Consider the following 17,672-nt stretch of genomic DNA (forward strand, 5'->3'; position numbering starts at 1 on the left):
TCTACAGGTGGAAAAGCTTACCAGGCTTTGCAACTATTGGCTTCTATTGACCAATCAATCACATGCCTGACTCTTAGGACAACAGCATATACCCACCTCCAGGCTGGATCCCATCTCCAGGCTGGACTGCTCACAGTATCTGCCCTGCACTCCACAGCTATGGGTGTTTCTTTACATCCCAACCCTTACTCTGCTGTGCTTGTGATCCTTCCCCCACTCCAGCAGAGCAGGGGCTTCCTTAGGACTGTGACAGTCATTTTTTTCCTCTATACCCTGGCAATAGTAGTTGCCCAGCCCCTTAATAAAGTTTTAAATGAATAAACGAAAGAAAGAATAAATGAATGAGTACATTTTCCTTCCTTACAGGCCTAAGTCAGCACAAATCACTTGTTCTTTTCCCCAAAAGTGTCCTTTGTTTCTTCTCCCTGAGGGGACTGTTTCATGGGTTTCTTGAATCCTTCCCAGGCACACAGTAGTGTAACCACAAGATCAGCTACCTAATTTGTAGGGCCCACTGAAAAATGAAAACGCAAGGCTCCTACTTCTAATTATTATTCTAATAATTTTGAAGCTTAAAAATTCTTTAAAATTCACAAACTTAAATTATTGGGACTGGGGTTGTGGCTCAGCGGTACAGAACACACCTACTGTGCTTGAGGCACTGGATTTGAACCTCAGCACCACATATAAAAATAAAAAATAAAAGTATTGTATCCACCTACAACTAAAAAAAGTTTTAAAAAATATTAAATTATTAAGAAGTATTAAGAATTTCAAAACAGAGCTGCATTAATCCTTTCTAAGAGCCAGGCAATGAGTCTGGCCCATGGTCCATGGTTGCAGGTCCATGAAGTCTGCTGTGTCTAGCCACCTATTTGAAATTACCCTGCATGCCATGCCCTTCCATCTGGTAACTGCAACTTTTATTTGAGGACCCAACTATGTATGTAGCTTGAATGGGACTAACATCACCTCACTATTCCAGGTGTGGATGTGTGATCTGGCCTGGTCAATGAGAGAACTGCATCCTCCTGGCCATGATTGGTTCAAGGATGGGCATGTGACTCAAGCATAACCAATGAGAATATGCCTCAGAATTTTGCTTCAAAAAGGAGGTACTTTTTTCTTGTGCTGTTAACTTGGTCATCAGTTGGGAAACCCTGCCTGGGAAAAAACTGATACTGAAAAAGCAGGGCTGAAATGATGAGATGAGATTCCTGCCAACATCTGATTGAGCTGATCTTCTATTTGTTTCTGTTCTTTCTTTCATTCCTCTTCTTGTTCTTTTAAAATATGAACCAATAAATTTCCTACTTGGCCTAAGCCAGCTTATGTTGGTTTCACTCACTTGAAACTGAGAGAGACCTGACTAATGGGTTGGAGCTTAATAAATGCCTTTCAGTTTGAATGATATACTGCAAGGACTTGAAGGAGTCCATTGTTTAGTTCTAGTTCTGTCACCGTTCTCTGCTTGGTTTCTTCGGACTGGAATATCAAGGCAGGAAATAGAATAGCCTAAAAGCTGTGACTGGGTTATTAAAATGAGAATTTAATAGTATGTTAAGGATTATTTCTTATCCATGCTCATTTTTTATGTGTGTAGAGGGAGACAGAAGGGGAAGGCCTTTCTGCTTTGGGGATTTGAAAACAGTTTTTAACATTAAATGTGTCTACTTTTTATAATATGAAAGGATCATTATTAAGTTTATTTTTTCATAGGATTTGAAGAGAATCAACTCAGACCATCTTGCCTTTCCAGACCGAGCACTGGTTCCAGATAGCTAACTCTGACCAGCCATGCCAACCCTTCCTGTGAGGACAAGTTTAGGGGTACACAGCAGTCCAGGTGAGCCCCATTCTTTCTCACCCCAGGACTCAGCCTGCTGCTCCTCCCTCTCTGCTCAGCGTCTACCATCTGCAGGCCAGTTGGGGGCTTACTGACTTGGGCCTACCCACAGCCCTGCCTGCATCCTTTCACCATAGTTTCATTTGGACTCTTGAGCCAAGGTCTCAGTTTGCTGATTCCACTGCCAACAGCAAACATTATCTATCTTCTGGATATGCTGACAAGAAAACCATTTTTTTGTTTTGTTTTGTTTTACCCTTCGGGGCCAGCCAAAATCAGAGGCCAGTTAATCTTCCTGGTGATGTCATCTGAGTATGCTTCTCATCTGCCCAGAATGGAGCCTAATCTGTGCTTGGCTGCAATGCTGTGAAAGCCCCACCTCATTCATCTGCCCCTGAAGGTGACCTGATAGTCATTGCTGAGGATGGTGCTGGGTTGTCCTCTTTCCCCCTGAGTTTCCTGTTCTATCTGCTCCCACAGATCCTTCACTGAATCCTTTTTGCCTTTTTGAAGCTTGATAATTCCATGGATTCCACCTGTCCTATGCCCTCTCATGGCTCTCAGGTAGAACCTTCCAGTACCTCTCCCCAGCACCAGTCCTGCCATCTTCCTGGATAAGCTGAATATTTTTTTGTCTCAGCCAGTATCCTAACCTCAAATTTGTTTACCTCCTCAACTTCAGTGACCTCCGTCTCTCCACCACTTCAGCTATGACTATGTCTTATGCGTTCTCAAAACTCAGAACTGAAATGTTAAGCTCCAAACCACACCCTCTCCTTTTCTTTTCTTTCTTCTTTTGGTATAGGGGATTCAACCCAGGGCATTTATACCACTGAGTTATATCCCTAGCTCCTTTTATTTATTTATTTTTTCTAGGCAGGGTTTTGCTAAATTTCTGAGACTACCCTTGAACTTGTGATCATCCTGCCTCAGTCTCCTGAGTCTCTGGGATTGTAGGTGTGGGCCATTGTGCCTGGCCTCAAATCCCATTTCCTAACTTCAATTCCCTTCAGTTCCTTGGTTTCCGGCATTAATACTGTAAGACATTTAGCATTTTTGTTTATAAAGACCCATGGACAATGGACAAATCCATTTTCCCTGAATTCACACATTCAGAGCCAGGAGTGTAGCTTAGTGATAGAGCACTTGCCTAGCAAGTGTGAGGCCCTGGATTTCATTCCCAAGACAAACCAAAAAAACAAAAACAACAACAACAAAATCATATTCAACAAATATCTATTGACTCCACACGTGTGCCCAGCAGTGCCTGGCACCGCACATAAACCTTCACTATATTGGGAGGAGGTTGCAGTGACCTATTGCTGTGTAATGAAGCTCTCCAAAACATAGTGTCTTTAAATAATAAGAATTTATTAAGCTTCAAAAATCTCTTCCAGAATTGGGTCAGGACCAGGTTAGGCAACTCTTCTGCTGAACTGTGTCATTGGCATCATCTGGGGTCATTCACTCATCTACAGGCAGTGGATAGCTGGTGTGGGCTGATGGGTCCATCACTCATGTCTCTTTTATATGCTCTTAAACATGTCCTCTCTGACTCCATGGAAAGCCTGCAATTTCTTACAACATGGCGGTCTTAAAGTAGTCAGACTCATTACATGGTAGCTAGTTTCCAAGAGTAAAATCGAAAGTGAACAGGCCAGGTAAAAGTTAGACCCAGCATCCTTTCTGCCTCATTCTGTCATTCAGAGCAAGTAATAAGAAATAGTAAGTCCAGTCCAGATTCAGCGGAAGAAGAAATAAGCCTCGCTTCTTGACAAGTAGAGTAACGTAAATGTACAGTGAGAGGAGAAGGTAAGGGTGGCCATTTTGAAGATTATCTCCTTAAGAGGAGAGAGACATTAAATATACAAAAACGGGAAAATACTAGGTAATAAGAGCTGCTCAGAGAATTGAAACAGGATGACTTGACAGAAAATGACCTATAGATTGAGGGAGTTGTCAGGGAAAATCTCTCTGAGAAAATGATATTTAAATATCCTAAAAGGCAAGAAATGTCCAGCTGTGTAAGGTCTAGGCAGGAGGAAGATCTAGTAAAAGCTCTAAAAGGGGGATGAGCTGAGCATGTTTAAGAACTAGAAATGAGTGTATGTTAGGGGTTTAGACAAAGACAGAGCAGGAGGGTTAGGAAGAGGGTAGACAGGCAGGAGGGGCCATATCAAGTGAACTAGGGGAAGAAGACTGGACCATACTCCCAGCCCAGCTCATGAAAGCCACTGAAGGGTTTCAAGCAGACAAGGGACACAGTACAACTTACATTATTAAAAGGTCCCTCTGGCTGCCTCATAGACAACAGGCTGTGAAGAAAAGTATGGAAATAGCAAGACCTGTCAGGGGGCGGCAGCAGGAGCCCAGGACAGAGGACATGGTGGCTTGCTCTGGGTGCTGGCTGCCAGGAGGAGGAAAAGCAGAGATAAATTTGGGAAATGGACCAGCAGGCAGTCCTGAGGATTGAGCCTGTTTTGTCTTGGTTCAGTCTCCTTCATGCCTGGACGATCAAAACTCCTGCACATTCCTCACCCAAACTCAGACCTCAGAGCTAGTGCCCCTCCTTAAACTGGCATTTTAGAGTTTTCTAGATAATTTTAAATTCATTGTCTTTGCATATCAGGGAGCCCTTCATGACAGGCTCTGCCTTCCCATGTGTTAGATCTATTTCCTCTTCTTGTCCCCCATCTGCCCTTTGCTCCAGCCATGCCTAATTTTTCTGTTCCCTGATCCCATCAGCCTGTGCCTGGCATGGGCTGTTTCTTCTACCTAGAATCATTCTTCTCCCTCATTCCATTATTTCACATACCCAACTTCTATTACTCCTTTAAAATATAACAGTGTCAGCTCTTCCACTAAGCCTTGTTTATTTAGATGGTTATGCAGCACGGCAGCATAGATGTCCAAGTCCTTGTTTGTCTTTTCCAGTTAACTGGGTAGGGACAGTCACTGCAACCTGGTGGAGTGTTCCAGAAGCTGACACTAGCATGTTTGCCATAGTTTGCTCTTGGAGTCTGAAAATGTACATTACAAGATCAAATCATAGCAGAAAGAGATATTTGTAGATCCTGTTATGAGGTCCTCTGTTCTTTTCAGCTGATACTGGGAGGCTACCCTCACCACCTTAGAGGCCTGCAAGTCTCCAGGGGAGAACTTACATAAGTTCCCCATTGCTCAAGCTTCTCCAGGAAGCATCTGCCCTCTGTACTTGGGACAATCAACATCACTGCTGGTAACAGTATTTACTCCTGGCAGAAGGAGGACTCTAATCGCCATTTTCCCCTAGGAATGGTTTCTGGGAAAATCTGAAATGCTTACTGCTGGCAACACAAAGTTTAATGTGATACTTTAGGTCACAGGCTCTAAAATCCAGAGCCAGAGCTGGTCATTGCCTCTGATCTTCAGATTCTCATAGCCATTTGCCCAATGGTCTTCCCTACCTGGATGTCCACCAAACTTGGCAGATCTAAAATTGCACTCATCACCTCTCTTGCCCTCACATACCCCTGACTGGCAGTTCACCAGTGAGCAATGAGAGGATGAATCATTGGTGGATATTTTTTGGGTTACTCTCCTCTTCATTCCTATTGCCAGAATTCTGGTCCAAGTCCTTGGTTTCTCTGGTCTACATAGCCACATTGTCCCCTCCACCAACATTCTACCCTCCTCTGCTTTCCAGGGGATCTGTCAATATGCTAATCTAACCTTGGCCTTTCCCCTGTCTGAAATATGTTAATTCCCACCACTGGTTACCAAACTGCATGCGAATCACGTAGAGAGCTTCTTAAAAGTACAGATTTCTTGTACTTTATTCTTTTTTCATGGAATAAAGTGTTGCCCAATTCTAAAATAAAAAAAAATAAAATCAATAGAGATTATTGTTTTTTAAATGCAGATTCTGCTGGTTTTGGTAGCACATGCCTCTAGTCCCAGCTACTCGGAAGGCTGAGGCAGGAGGATTGCTTGAGCCCAGGAGTTTGAGGCCAGCCTGGGTAACACAGTAAGAACCTGTCTTTTAAAAAGAAAAAATATTGTTTTAAAAAATGCAGATTTCTGAATCCCTTTCCGTATCCAATAAATCTGATATTCTGCTGGGTGGGGACCAACAGAAGCATGCCTTTAATTGGTGCCCAAGGATTCTGATAGAGCCTGGACATGCACCCGGAGAATAGCTGTGATCCACAGGATAAAGTTAAACTTGGTGGTTCACTCTCCCTGCCCTTCTCATGTGTCCCTTGTCCCCTGTCAGGCAAGGTCCTCCTCATCTTCCCTGCCTCCTCTACTCTTTCCCCACACACCTTGCTCTCTAAGGTACATCTCATTTTCCCCTTTGCTCTTTTTGCCTGGTGTCAGGAATGTCCTCCTGATTGACCCCCTGTCCATGGGGCAACTCTTAGCTATATCTTTTATAGCTGATACAAGGTATCAGCATTACCTGGGAGCTTGTTTCAAATGCAGAATCACAGGCCCTTCCCCAGCCCTGCTGAAGCAGGCTGTCAGTGCTTCCTGTGCACATCAGCAAATAAGAAGCACAGACATACAACGTGGTTCAAGAGCCACTCCTCCAGGAAGCCATTCCAGACACACTCATCAAGTAATCATTCTTCCAAACCAATACCAGGAATTGTGACCACCGTAATTGCAACATCTCAAAAGTTAGGACTTTCATAGTTCAGTTCCAGAGAACTGTCAGGTTTAAAGTGGCCCAAGGGATATTTTATCCCTAGGCAGCCCCCAAGTCAAGAAAATATCCTCTCTACTTCCTGTGGTCCCATGCCTGTCTCCTACCCACTCTCTGCTGGTGCTCAGCCCACAGGAGGTGCGTCATCTAGCTGGGTCCCCCTGCCTACTCTGGTTCTCTTTCAGCCCTCTCAGCCTTTCTTCTGAGAAAACAGCCAGAATGGCCTAGTCTCTTTCTGCTGGCAGGAGGAGTGAGGTCAGCAGCACCTTATAGTTTCAGTGGGTTCTGAGCCCCTCCCTGTCTTGGTAGAAATATTTCCAGGGAAAGTTCTGGATTCCTTTTCTAAGATGTAGGGCATCTATACCAAAAAAAAAAAAGCCTCAGTGGATAAGAGAGAGAAGCCCTAGGTCAGCTGTCTACCAGCTGCTCTGAGTCTCAGCCAGGGCTCTGGGCAAGAAGGAGCTCAATGCTCTTGGCATCTACCTAAGCATGGAGACTGGAGATCACCAGTCTGGGGCAGGCTGGGTGTCTGGCACATGTGGAAGTTCTCATTGAAGTGTTCCCTGGAGCCATTAACTCCTTCAGGGGGACACTGGCCATCCAAGGAGCTCCCAGCTGAGTCCTGGGTTGCTTTAGAAGAAGAGTGAGGAACCGAGGCTGTGGGCCCTGGCGTGACTGTGCTCACCTAGGACATTTATGGTATATTTATTTATTTTTTAGGCTGAATGGAGGCGAGAGGGTTCTATTATTGGGTATGAGGTGAGAACTCTTTGTCATAATCTAGATTTTGATAGTGGAATATTTCCCTTCCTCATTTTAAAAATATGACTGTTTATGACATATAGGAGCCATGTATCACATGTGCTATGCAATAGTATTAGATGTTTGACTTTTTATTTTTTAAAAGCATTTCTAAAGATTAAACTCAGGGCCTCCTGCTCGCTGGGTGAGTGCTCTACTACTGAGCTATATTCCAGCCCCTAGAAACTTGACTTACATTGTACTAGTGAACATATCTTCTTCAGAGTTGAAAATGAGACCCAGAAGCTCATGTAGCTTTTAGAACCTGAAGTAGAACCTTGCACTTCTGATTGCCACCTCCCCACCCCTTCCTCTGTAGGCCTTCCAGAAGCATACCATGGAAACTTATTCCAGAGGATCTGCTATGGCCCAGTGAATTGGGGACCATCCAATGAATCATACCCTTCTTTGTTTCAGGATGCCATAAGAGGAAATCACAGAAGGAACAGCTCTTCTGAGTTTGTTTCTTCTTTGGGCAAAGAAGTGCAGTGAAGAATGTTGTCAAGTAGGAAATCAACCCAAGCTTCCACATCCTTCTGAAGAGTCCCATTGCATATGAAAATGTTTAAAGCTTTATAGTAAAGAAATCTGTTTTATTCCTTCTAACCCAGTGCTTCCCAAACTTATTTTTTCTTGGCATTCTTATCAACTTCCCACAGGCACTGTGAGAAAAGCTGGGTCCTATCAGGCTGATTGTCCTCAATCAAATGTCTAGAGAATTTTTTATCGTAGGCCCAGAGTCAGACATTACTCTTAGAAAACACTGGGAACAAAGAGAATGATTCAATAATTTGAAGAAAAATAAAGGCAAGAGTTTTTGTTCTTTTGCAGGCTTTTTTCTCTTTGGCTATTCTAAATGAATAGGTTGAAGAATTGGTTTTAGTTGAATTTCTTCCCGTTAATCTTTTCCAGTGCCACCAGGGAGGGTGGAAATGCCTGCTTTTAATAGTGATTAGAGAGGGCCCCATGGTTAGATCAAATCAGGACTTCACTTCCTCCCCTTCTGTGTGTGCATTAGCGAAGCCTGTAAGAATGCTTCTCCATGGCCACTGATCCCAGCCAGGAGCCTGCCAGGAGCCTGGACAGCTGGCAGCCGCTCTTACCAGAGCTCTACCACTAACCTCCCCCTCTTCCTTCATCCTCCTGTCTCCCTACCCTCTTACTTCTCTGTGATTCTACCCTGGTTAGAAATTTCTTATTGGTTTAATGGTTTACAGAAAGAAGGCCTTGAAGTTCTGCTCAATTGGTATTTGAATGCAGATGGAAACACACTGTAGCTCTTTACTTAGAACAGTGCATGCACTCTCCTCCTATAGTCCTCAGAACTAAGAAGGGGGAGGGGTTTGGGCAACAGGAAGGATAGGCTTAGCCCTCAAGGTAACCAAGGTGCAGGTTGATTTCTCATCCATACCCACTTGCTCCCCCTCCTGTCCATCCTTGGTCCTCACTCTCTTCTGTGGGCTCACGTCTGTCCCACTCTGACGCAGTTTTAAGAGATAGGGCCATAGGAGGAAGGACTGGCAGATTTGTGCAACCTTCGCAGGCTGCAACTTGAACCTCTGGGCTACTATCTGCTGGGTAAGATTGGGCTTGTGAGATATGACTTGCTAGGGCAACAGAGAGATGCTCAGCTCCCTCTGCCTGCTTCACAGGACACAAAAACAATGTGACCAAGAAGGACAGTTTGCAGAATCAATGGCAGGACACCAGCTGAGAGGCAGCTCTGAGATGGGCTTCTGGAGCTTCCCTCACTTCCTCCAGCCCACAGTGTGTGTCTTCCTTCCCTGTGAGTTCAACACCTGCCTAGTTCAACCTTCCCTCTCTCAGGATTCATACCTCCTGACCTCCTCACCTCCAACTACTTCCTCCTTATTTCCAAAACAATGTCTCACATCCATCTGTCTCTCTTCTGTGGCCTCTGCCAGAGTTTGAGTCTCTATTTTTCCCCTGCCATCAGTAGTCATGTCTCTCCTTCTTCTCTTTGGTGGCTTCCCTGAACTAAAAGTCTTTTCAGTGACCCATTTTCTGGCCCCTGCCCCATCTCAGACCCTGTCTCTGCTCACTGTAAGAGGCTTGCTTCCTGTCAGTTCTGAGCAGGGCTCGCCCGAGGAGCCTGAGACAGTGCAGTCACCTGGGACCCAGCTCCTGGAAGGAGCCATGTGCCTGGGTGTAATGCACTGTTGTCACCATCTTGAATCTGTGTTCTTTAAGTGAAGTTAGATGGGAAAATGGGACATGCCATCTGTACTGGACTGGGAACCTCACCAAGTCTGTATTCCCACCTCCAGCCATCCCCTTCCTCCCTGGCCAGGTACATTGGCAGAGGGAAGCCCACATTCTGCCATTGTCCTTTACCCCTGAAAGGGGCTTGGGTTGGGTGACAAGGAAGGCTGGAGTGAGGCGTGTTGGGGTGGCATCTTGTATAGGCACAGCAGAGTCTTCTCTGCCTACTAGGGAGCCCCTGGTGCCTTTGGCAAGGTCTCTCATCCTGTCTGGCCCAATGCAGATACTAAGCACGTCCCAGGACAGAGGTCATAATCTTGTGGGGTTTCCCATCTGCCGTGGGTAGGGGTAATGAGCCCCTGGTGTGGAAACTGATTCTCCCACCCCAGCCAGGGTCACATTTTCATTTGTTTATTAAATGGACTTATCAAAATTTACAGCCAGTACTTGTTCTAACAGTTTTGGGGCCTCCGTCCAGATGCTCTTCCCCTGGCTGTCTTTCCCATCTTTAGGGCCATGCACAGCCCACCTCCTCAGATAGTTCTACCCTCCTGCTCTTATCCAAGGCAGCCCCAACCTGTTTCTGTGTTTGTTTTCTTCATATTGTGCATCATAATTTGTAATAATGCATTTGTTTTGTTGCTTGTATTGTATTCTGCACAAATATTAAGCTCCAGGAGAGCAGGTTGCTACCTGTCTTGTTCAGTTAGATCCATGTCACTTATCAGTCTTCAGTACAGTGTTTGTCATGTAGTATATGCTCAACAAATATTTGTTGAATTAATAAATAAATTTATTTCAAATACTGCATGGAGAATAAATAACAAACACATCCTGTATGCTTAAATTAATAACATTTTATGGAAGATTTTTTAAAAAAAATATTGGGGACAATTATACACAAATAATAATACAAATCCTCTAGCCGGATACAATGGCACATGCCTATAATATCAGCAATTTAAGAGGCTGAGGCAGGAGAATCACAAGTTCAAAGCCAGTCTGACAACTCAGCAAGACCCTATCTCAAAAAATAAAAAAAAATACAAAAAGGGCTGTGAATGTAGTTCAGTAGTAAAGCACCACTGGGTTGAACTCCAGTACTAGAAAAAAAATTCTGCAAATATTATTTTTTAAGTTGCCCTTTTTCTCTCCAAAACAAATCTGCAAGGATCTTTTCATATTGGTCTAATAGATCAATTCATCATTTTTAATTGTTAAATGGTTTTCCACAGTGTGCTGTAGCAACACATTTGAGTTGTTTCCTACTGTTGAAGAACTACGTTATTTAATCTTTTGCTGCTGCAAGCAATGCCTCCCCATGCATAAGTGTAAGAATTTCTCAAAGGTAGATTGCAGAACAAATAATTGCTTGGTTCGCACAGTTTGCATAGTGTTTTTTGGGGAGTGGATGTGGGTGGGAGGGGTACTGGTAATGGAATCCAGGGGTGCTTAACCACTGAGCCACATCCCAGCTCTTTTTAAAATATCTTATTTAGAGACAGGTTCTCACTAAGTTGCTCAGGAACTCACTAAGTTGCTGAGACTGGCTTTGAACTCGTAATCCTCCTGGCCTCAGCCTCCCAAGCCACTGGGATTACAAGTGTGTGCCGCCGTGACTGGCTGGGTTTGCACATTTTAAAAAATAGAATAGATATATGCTTTTGAACCATTGCATCTCCTTGGAACCCCTGAAAGGCAAGGTCAGCGAGGTGTGTGTGGATCTGAGTTGACAGATGGACTGACCCTGTCACTGTTGCTGTGTTGCTTCTTTGGCCTTCTCATTTCCCTTGGTTAATATATTGAAAGTTCTAGCAATGACTAGTCTCAAATGTTTTCCCCTTCTATGTTTCTACTCAGTAACTTTCTCTTCTTCATGGGAGTAGGATGTAATTGGACCAGGAAGGACTTGAAAAAGGTATAAGAGCTGAGAGTGGTGGTGTACACTTATAATCCCAGCTACCTGGAAGGTTGAGGCAGGAGGATCACAAGTTTGAGGCCAGCCCCACCAACTTAATGAAGGCCTTGAGCAACTTAGTGAGACCCTGTCTCAAAATAAAAATTAAATGGGCTGGGAATGTTGTTCAGTGGTTAAGCATTCCTGGCACACACACACACACACACACACACACACACACAAGTATAAGAAATTATTTGTTTAAAAATAGCAAAGGGGGCTGGGGATGTGGCTCAAGCGGTAGCGCGCTCACCTGGCATGCGTGTGGCCCAGGTTCGATCTTCAGCACCACATACAAACAAAGATGTTGTGTCTGCTGAAAACTAAAAAATAAATATTAAAATTCTCTCTCTCTCTCTTTTGAAAAAAACAGCAAAGGGGCTTGGGTTGTGGCTTAGCAGTAGAGCACTCGCCTCGAATGTGCAGGATCCTGGGTTCGATCCTCAGCACCACATTAAAAAGAATAACTAAATAAGTGAGACAAAGGTATTGTGTCCAACTACAACTAAAAAATTAAATATTTCTAAAAAAATATCCAGAGTATATAAAGAACTCAAAAATTAAACAACAAGAAAACAAATAACCCAATCAACAAATAGACCAAGGACCTGAACAGACACTTCTCAGAGGAGGACATACAATCAATCAAGTACATGAAAAAATGCTCACCATCTCTAGCAGTCAGAGAAATGCAAATTGAAACCACCCTAAGATACCATCTCACACCAGTAAGAATGGCAGCCCTTATGAAGTCAAACAACAATACGTGCTGGTGAGGATGTGGGAAAAAGGGTACACTTGTACATTGCTGGTGGGACTGCAAATTGGTGCGGCCAATTTGGAAAGCAGTATGGAGATTCCTCGGAAAGCTGGGAATGGAACCACCATTTGACCCAGCTATTCCCCTTCTCAGACTATTCCCCAAAGACCTTAAAAGAGTGTACTATAGGGATACAGCTACATCGATGTTTATAACAGCACAATTCACAATAGCTAGACTGTGGAACCAACCTAGATGTCCTTCAATAGATGAATGGATAAAAAAATGTGGCATTTATACACAATGAATTATTATTCAGCACTCAAAAATGACAAAATCATGGCATTTGCAGGGAAATGGATGGCATTAGAGCAGATTATGCTGAGTGAAGCTAGCCAATCCCTAAAAAACAAATGCCAAATGTCTTCTTTGATATAAGAAGGGCAACTAAGAACAGAGCAGGGAGGAAGAGCATGAGAAGAAGACCACCATTAAACAGGAACAAGAGGTGGGAGGGAAAGAGAGAGAGAAGGGAAATTGCATGGAAATGGAAGGAGACCCTCATTGTTATACAAAATTACATATAAGAGGAAGTGAGGGGAAAGGGAAAAAAACAAGAGAGAGAAATGAATTACAGTAGATGGGGTAGAAAGAGAAGATGGGAGGGTAGGGGAGGGGAGGGGGGATAGTAGAAGATAGGAAATGCAGCAGAATACAACAGACACTAGTATGGCAGTATGTAAAAACGTGGATGTGTAATCGATGTGATTCTGCAATCTGTATATGGGGTAAAAATGGGAGTTCATAACCCACTTGAATCAAATGTATGAAATATGATATGTCAAGAGCTTTGTAATGTTTTGAACAACTAAGAATAAAAAATAGCAAAGAAATACTGCTTGAAGTTTTCTTTATATTTATTTATTTATTCTAATCAGTTATACATAATAGTAGAAAGCTCTTTGATTCATTGTACAATATAAAGAATTTTTCACTTCTCTGGTGTGCATGAAGTAGAGTTACACCATTCATGCAATTATATATGTACCTAGGATAATGATGTCCATCTCATTCCACCATCTTTGATTTTTATTTATTATTATTATTATTTTCTGGGGATTGAACTCAGGGGTGATATACCCCTAAGCTATGCCCCTAGCCCTTTAAATTTTTTATTTTGAGACAGAGTATTGCAAAGTTTCCCAGGTTGGCCTCATAAGTTATGATCCTTCTGCCTCAGTCTCCTGAATAGCTAGGACTATAGGCACCCATGCATCACTTCCAGCTTTGATCTTTATTTACTGAAAAATCTGATTCTAGCTCCTGTTGTTGAAATGGACAACGGGAAGGCTTGGAGCCACCCTAGAGTCTATCATGCACTAACTCAATAAGTATTTAAGGAGCATGTTCCAGGCATGTGAGGTTAATCAGAACTCGGATTAATCAGAACATCACTGGTCCTAATGGAGAGGTGGGGTCCTGGGAGCTCCCTGCTGTGAAAATCGATGACTATGTAGTTGGTACAATGGACTAAATCATGTTCTCTCAAAATTCGAATGTTGAATCCCTAACTTCCAATGAAGGCTTTGGGAGGTGTTTAGGTTTAGATGAGGTTGTGAGGGTGGGATCTGATCTGATGACATTAGTGCTTTTATAAGAAGAGACACTAGTGTGCACTTGTGTGCACTCTCTCTGTTTCTCTTTCATCTATCATGAGAAGACTTGGAGAAAAACAGCCAGAAAGAGAAATTTTACCAGGACAAAATCAGTTGGCATCTTGACCTTAGACTCCCTAGCTTCCAGAACTAGATGGAAAGCTTAGGGAATTGGAACACTTCCCAACCTCAAGAACCACCTGGACTATGGTAATTTTTTATGGCATCACAAACAGACTAAGGCAGTTAGAACCTGGAAAGTGCCGTGGGAGGTATATGGGACTTTGGGGCAGTGACTAGTAACCAAAACCGGTACAGAAATATTTCAATATTTTAACCATTGACACTAATCTACTGTGATGTATCAACACTGTTCATAGAGTTCAAATTTTAATAAGAGACAGATAACATACAAAATAAAATAAAGAATGTGTCGAGAGCTGTTTTCTGGTATGGAAAAGAATAAAGTAGATGACAGGATTAGAAAGTGTCCTAGGGAAGCTGAATATTTATGTTACAGGAAGAAAGAAAGAGAAAGGCATGGTGTCCATCCTCAAGGGGCACTTGCCAGAAGCTGCATATACTGCTTACACTGAAAGCCTCTTGCTAGAGAGAAGATGGGAAACACAGTTACATTGGGAAGCATCCACCACTGAGGATGGAGAGAACTACTGCAGAGCAACAGACATGATCTGTGATTGGATTGTGAGGTGGAAAGAAAGATAATTTTTCAGGATCTGTCAGAATACAGCTCTCTTTTGCCTCTCACATTTGTGGATGTCTTGCAAACTGAGGTACTTGCTGCCTGGACTATCTTTCTAAGAATGTTTGTATAGCAAATAGTCTTAGAAAACAGAGGTAATGTCTCCCTCTGGAGCAAAGTGCAGGCAGCTTAGTGTCCAGTGTCATAAAGATGGTGTCTCCCACAGAACAGCTCAGGAGACTTACCGCCCATTAGGAATCTAATTTCCCAAGCTCAGGGCTCTCTCCAGTGTGACCCCTGTGTGGGAAAGTGTCACCTGGCCTTCTTTGCAGTAACCTGTGGGGATTGTTGCTAAAGAAAAGGGCATGGGAATATATGTTTATTTAAATATTCTCAGATGACCAGGGAAAAATGGGACCTTTAGAATGGAGAGAGCTGGCAGATATCCACCTTAACAAAGTGATCAAAGTCAGCACTTCCCTATAATTTCACCTTTATAAAAACAAAAAATCAGGGAAAATGGAAGGAAATTCTGGGACCCTGTGGAGGATGGATTGGAGGGAAGATGGAGCCTGCTTTGGACCACTGGGTTAGGGTCTCTGTCTCCTGATAACCTTCTGCATTACTCACCACAGTTGCTCCCTGCAACAGCGCCTCCTCTGTCCCCACTGTAGTTGGGCTTCCCCGGGCAGCCTGGCACATGGACTAGCTTCTTGGGACCCCCCAGCATTCCAGCTGGCATCTAGAGAGAAAAGATGTGTCAGCCCAGCTGTGGCACTGGCTTGCAATTCAAGTGACTGGGGAAAGCTGAGGCAGGAGAATTGCAAGTCTGAGGCCAGCCTCAGCCACTTAGTGAGGCCTTCAGCAACTTGGAGAGACCCTGTCTCAAAATAAAAAATAAATAAATAAAAAGGGCTAGGGATATGGCTCAGTGGCAAAGCACCCTTGGTTCAATCTCTTGTAAGAAAAGAGGGTGGGGAAGGAAAGAGGTGTCTAACCTCTGCTTCCTTTTGAAAAATCCTGGGGAATGGCTCTAAATAGCTCAGCTGGGATCATGTGTCTACTCTTGAGTAAGAAAGGGGCAGAGAGAGAAGAGGTGTGCTTACACACAGCATTGAAATAAACAAACAAAAAGAAATAGCATAGGCCTCAGGAAGTAAGGAGTGATTTGACCTCATGAAACTAAAGATACAGGTGGTGCACACCTGTAATCCCAGTGACTCAGGAGGCTGAGGCAGGACTATTGCAAGTTCAAAGCCAGCTTCAGCAACTTAGAGAGGCCCTAAGGACTTAGTAAGACCTGGTCTCAAAATAAAACATTAAAAAAGGTTGAGGATGTGGCTTAGTGGTTAAGAGACCCTGGTATCAAAAAAGAAAGAAAAGATACAAGGAGGGAGAATCACACACAGGAATATGAGGAGGAGAGAAGTAGAGGATTCCAACTAGAGTGACTATAATGTACATGGTGAAGCCATTAACTGAAAGAGAACATAAGAAGACAAAACAGTTTGGATGCTGTTTTGAACTTGATTAACTTAGAAACTTAGGGGCATCAAGGGAGAGAAAAGACACAGATTGTTGGAAATACAATTCTGTAGCTCAGAAGTATTGGTAGTACCAACTGGTGGACCAAGATGTGAGAGTACTAGCTTCCTCCGCAGAATGTGGTAGGATGCCACCAGGTCCTGTGGCCTGGCAGCAGAGCCTTCCCTTGTCACCCAGGCCCGTTGGCAAGAAAGACCCTGGCTAATTATGAGGGAGTAGAAGCTAGGAGTCACAAGGAAGACATTTTTGGGCAGATGCCTCAGCCTTCAGTGACTCAGCAAGGGCAGCTCCTACTGCTCATTCCAGAGCACACTGGGAGTTGTTGAGCAAATATTTGAAGAGCGTTGAGTTCCTAAAAGCCTGCCATGAACTGAGCCCCTCAGCTGCAGAGCCGTCAACCCTGTGTAGGCAGCTGTCAGCTTTCAACTCTGGCTTTCCTGAAAAGACCTCCTGCCAAGAAGTGTGTCATAGGGGAAAGAATAAATGGGAAGATAACTGGACTACTGGAGATCTGGAGTAAGTCAGACGTGAGTTTGAATTCTAATTTCCTCATCCACAGAGTGTTCAACATAAATGTTCCTTCTTCCTGGGAGTCAGTAAAGTAACAGAGTGCAGGGCTGGCCACATGGAAATGCCAGCCACATGAGACCTGCTGTTACCCAGGGGTGTCTGAGCAGAGCTGAGGTTGATGCCTCCAGTCCTGTACCTCTCAAACCTCCTGGGGCAGTTTCCAGGCACAGAGCAGAGCTGCCTCCACTGATATCCAAGGATGCTACAAGAAGCAGAGGCTGGGGGAGGGAGCTGGGGCTTCACAGGAGAAGTTTCACACCTAAAATAAACCCAGGCAGGAGACTCTGAGAATTTCCTGTAATTTTCACTGTAAATGTCCTATTTATAAAGCTGAGTCACTGTTGTTTGGTGCATGGAGACAGGCCCTAGCAGGAAATGAGGAGTGCACACAGAGACACAGTCTAACCCACAGGCTTTGGGGAATGCCTGGGTCTGGCCTGGGCCTGGCTGCCTGGCCCCTTGAAGCCCTTGACAAGCCCTTGGGTTGGGTTACTGGACCAGGTTAATTTATTTCATCCTTCACTGGCCCTTTTTCTGTCTTCTTTGCTGCCAAAATAGTTTCTCTGTCTCCCTCTCTCCTTCTCCCCTATCCCTCACTCTCATTCTCTCCCCTTCTCTCCCACCCCCCTCTCTTTCTCCCTCCTGTACATTGACAAGAAGAGTCTGGCCTCTTCATGCAGGCAGTGACAGGCCTGTCTCCATGGGAGACCTAGGGAGCCAGGCACCTAGTGGGATGAAGGGCATCTATTTCCTTGCAAAAACAGATCTGTCTGGATGTCTGTGCTCATCCCAGTCTCCACAAAAAAGCAAATTCTCCTGAAGATTCTGGGACAGTATTACAGACAGTTAAGGGGCAAAAGGGGAGAAGAAGGCAGCAAAGTACAACCACAACCAGTGTGTTTGGCATTTTACCCAGAGCAAGCTC

The 17,672-nt window shown here is 44.0% G+C and overlaps 1 long non-coding RNA gene across 1 annotated transcript; it reads left to right on the forward strand.

Annotated features, from left to right (window-relative positions):
- The first annotated feature begins 852 nt into the window (after nucleotides 1-852).
- LOC144372707 (uncharacterized) lies at nucleotides 853-9,802 on the forward strand. The gene is made up of 3 exons (XR_013432623.1): nucleotides 853-1,115; nucleotides 1,720-1,846; nucleotides 7,752-9,802. It is a non-coding gene; the product is annotated as an uncharacterized LOC144372707 (long non-coding RNA).
- The last annotated feature ends 7,870 nt before the right edge of the window (nucleotides 9,803-17,672 follow it).

Source organism: Ictidomys tridecemlineatus, unplaced genomic scaffold (genome assembly GCF_052094955.1).
Source record: "Ictidomys tridecemlineatus isolate mIctTri1 unplaced genomic scaffold, mIctTri1.hap1 Scaffold_148, whole genome shotgun sequence".
NCBI lineage: Eukaryota > Metazoa > Chordata > Mammalia > Rodentia > Sciuridae > Ictidomys > Ictidomys tridecemlineatus.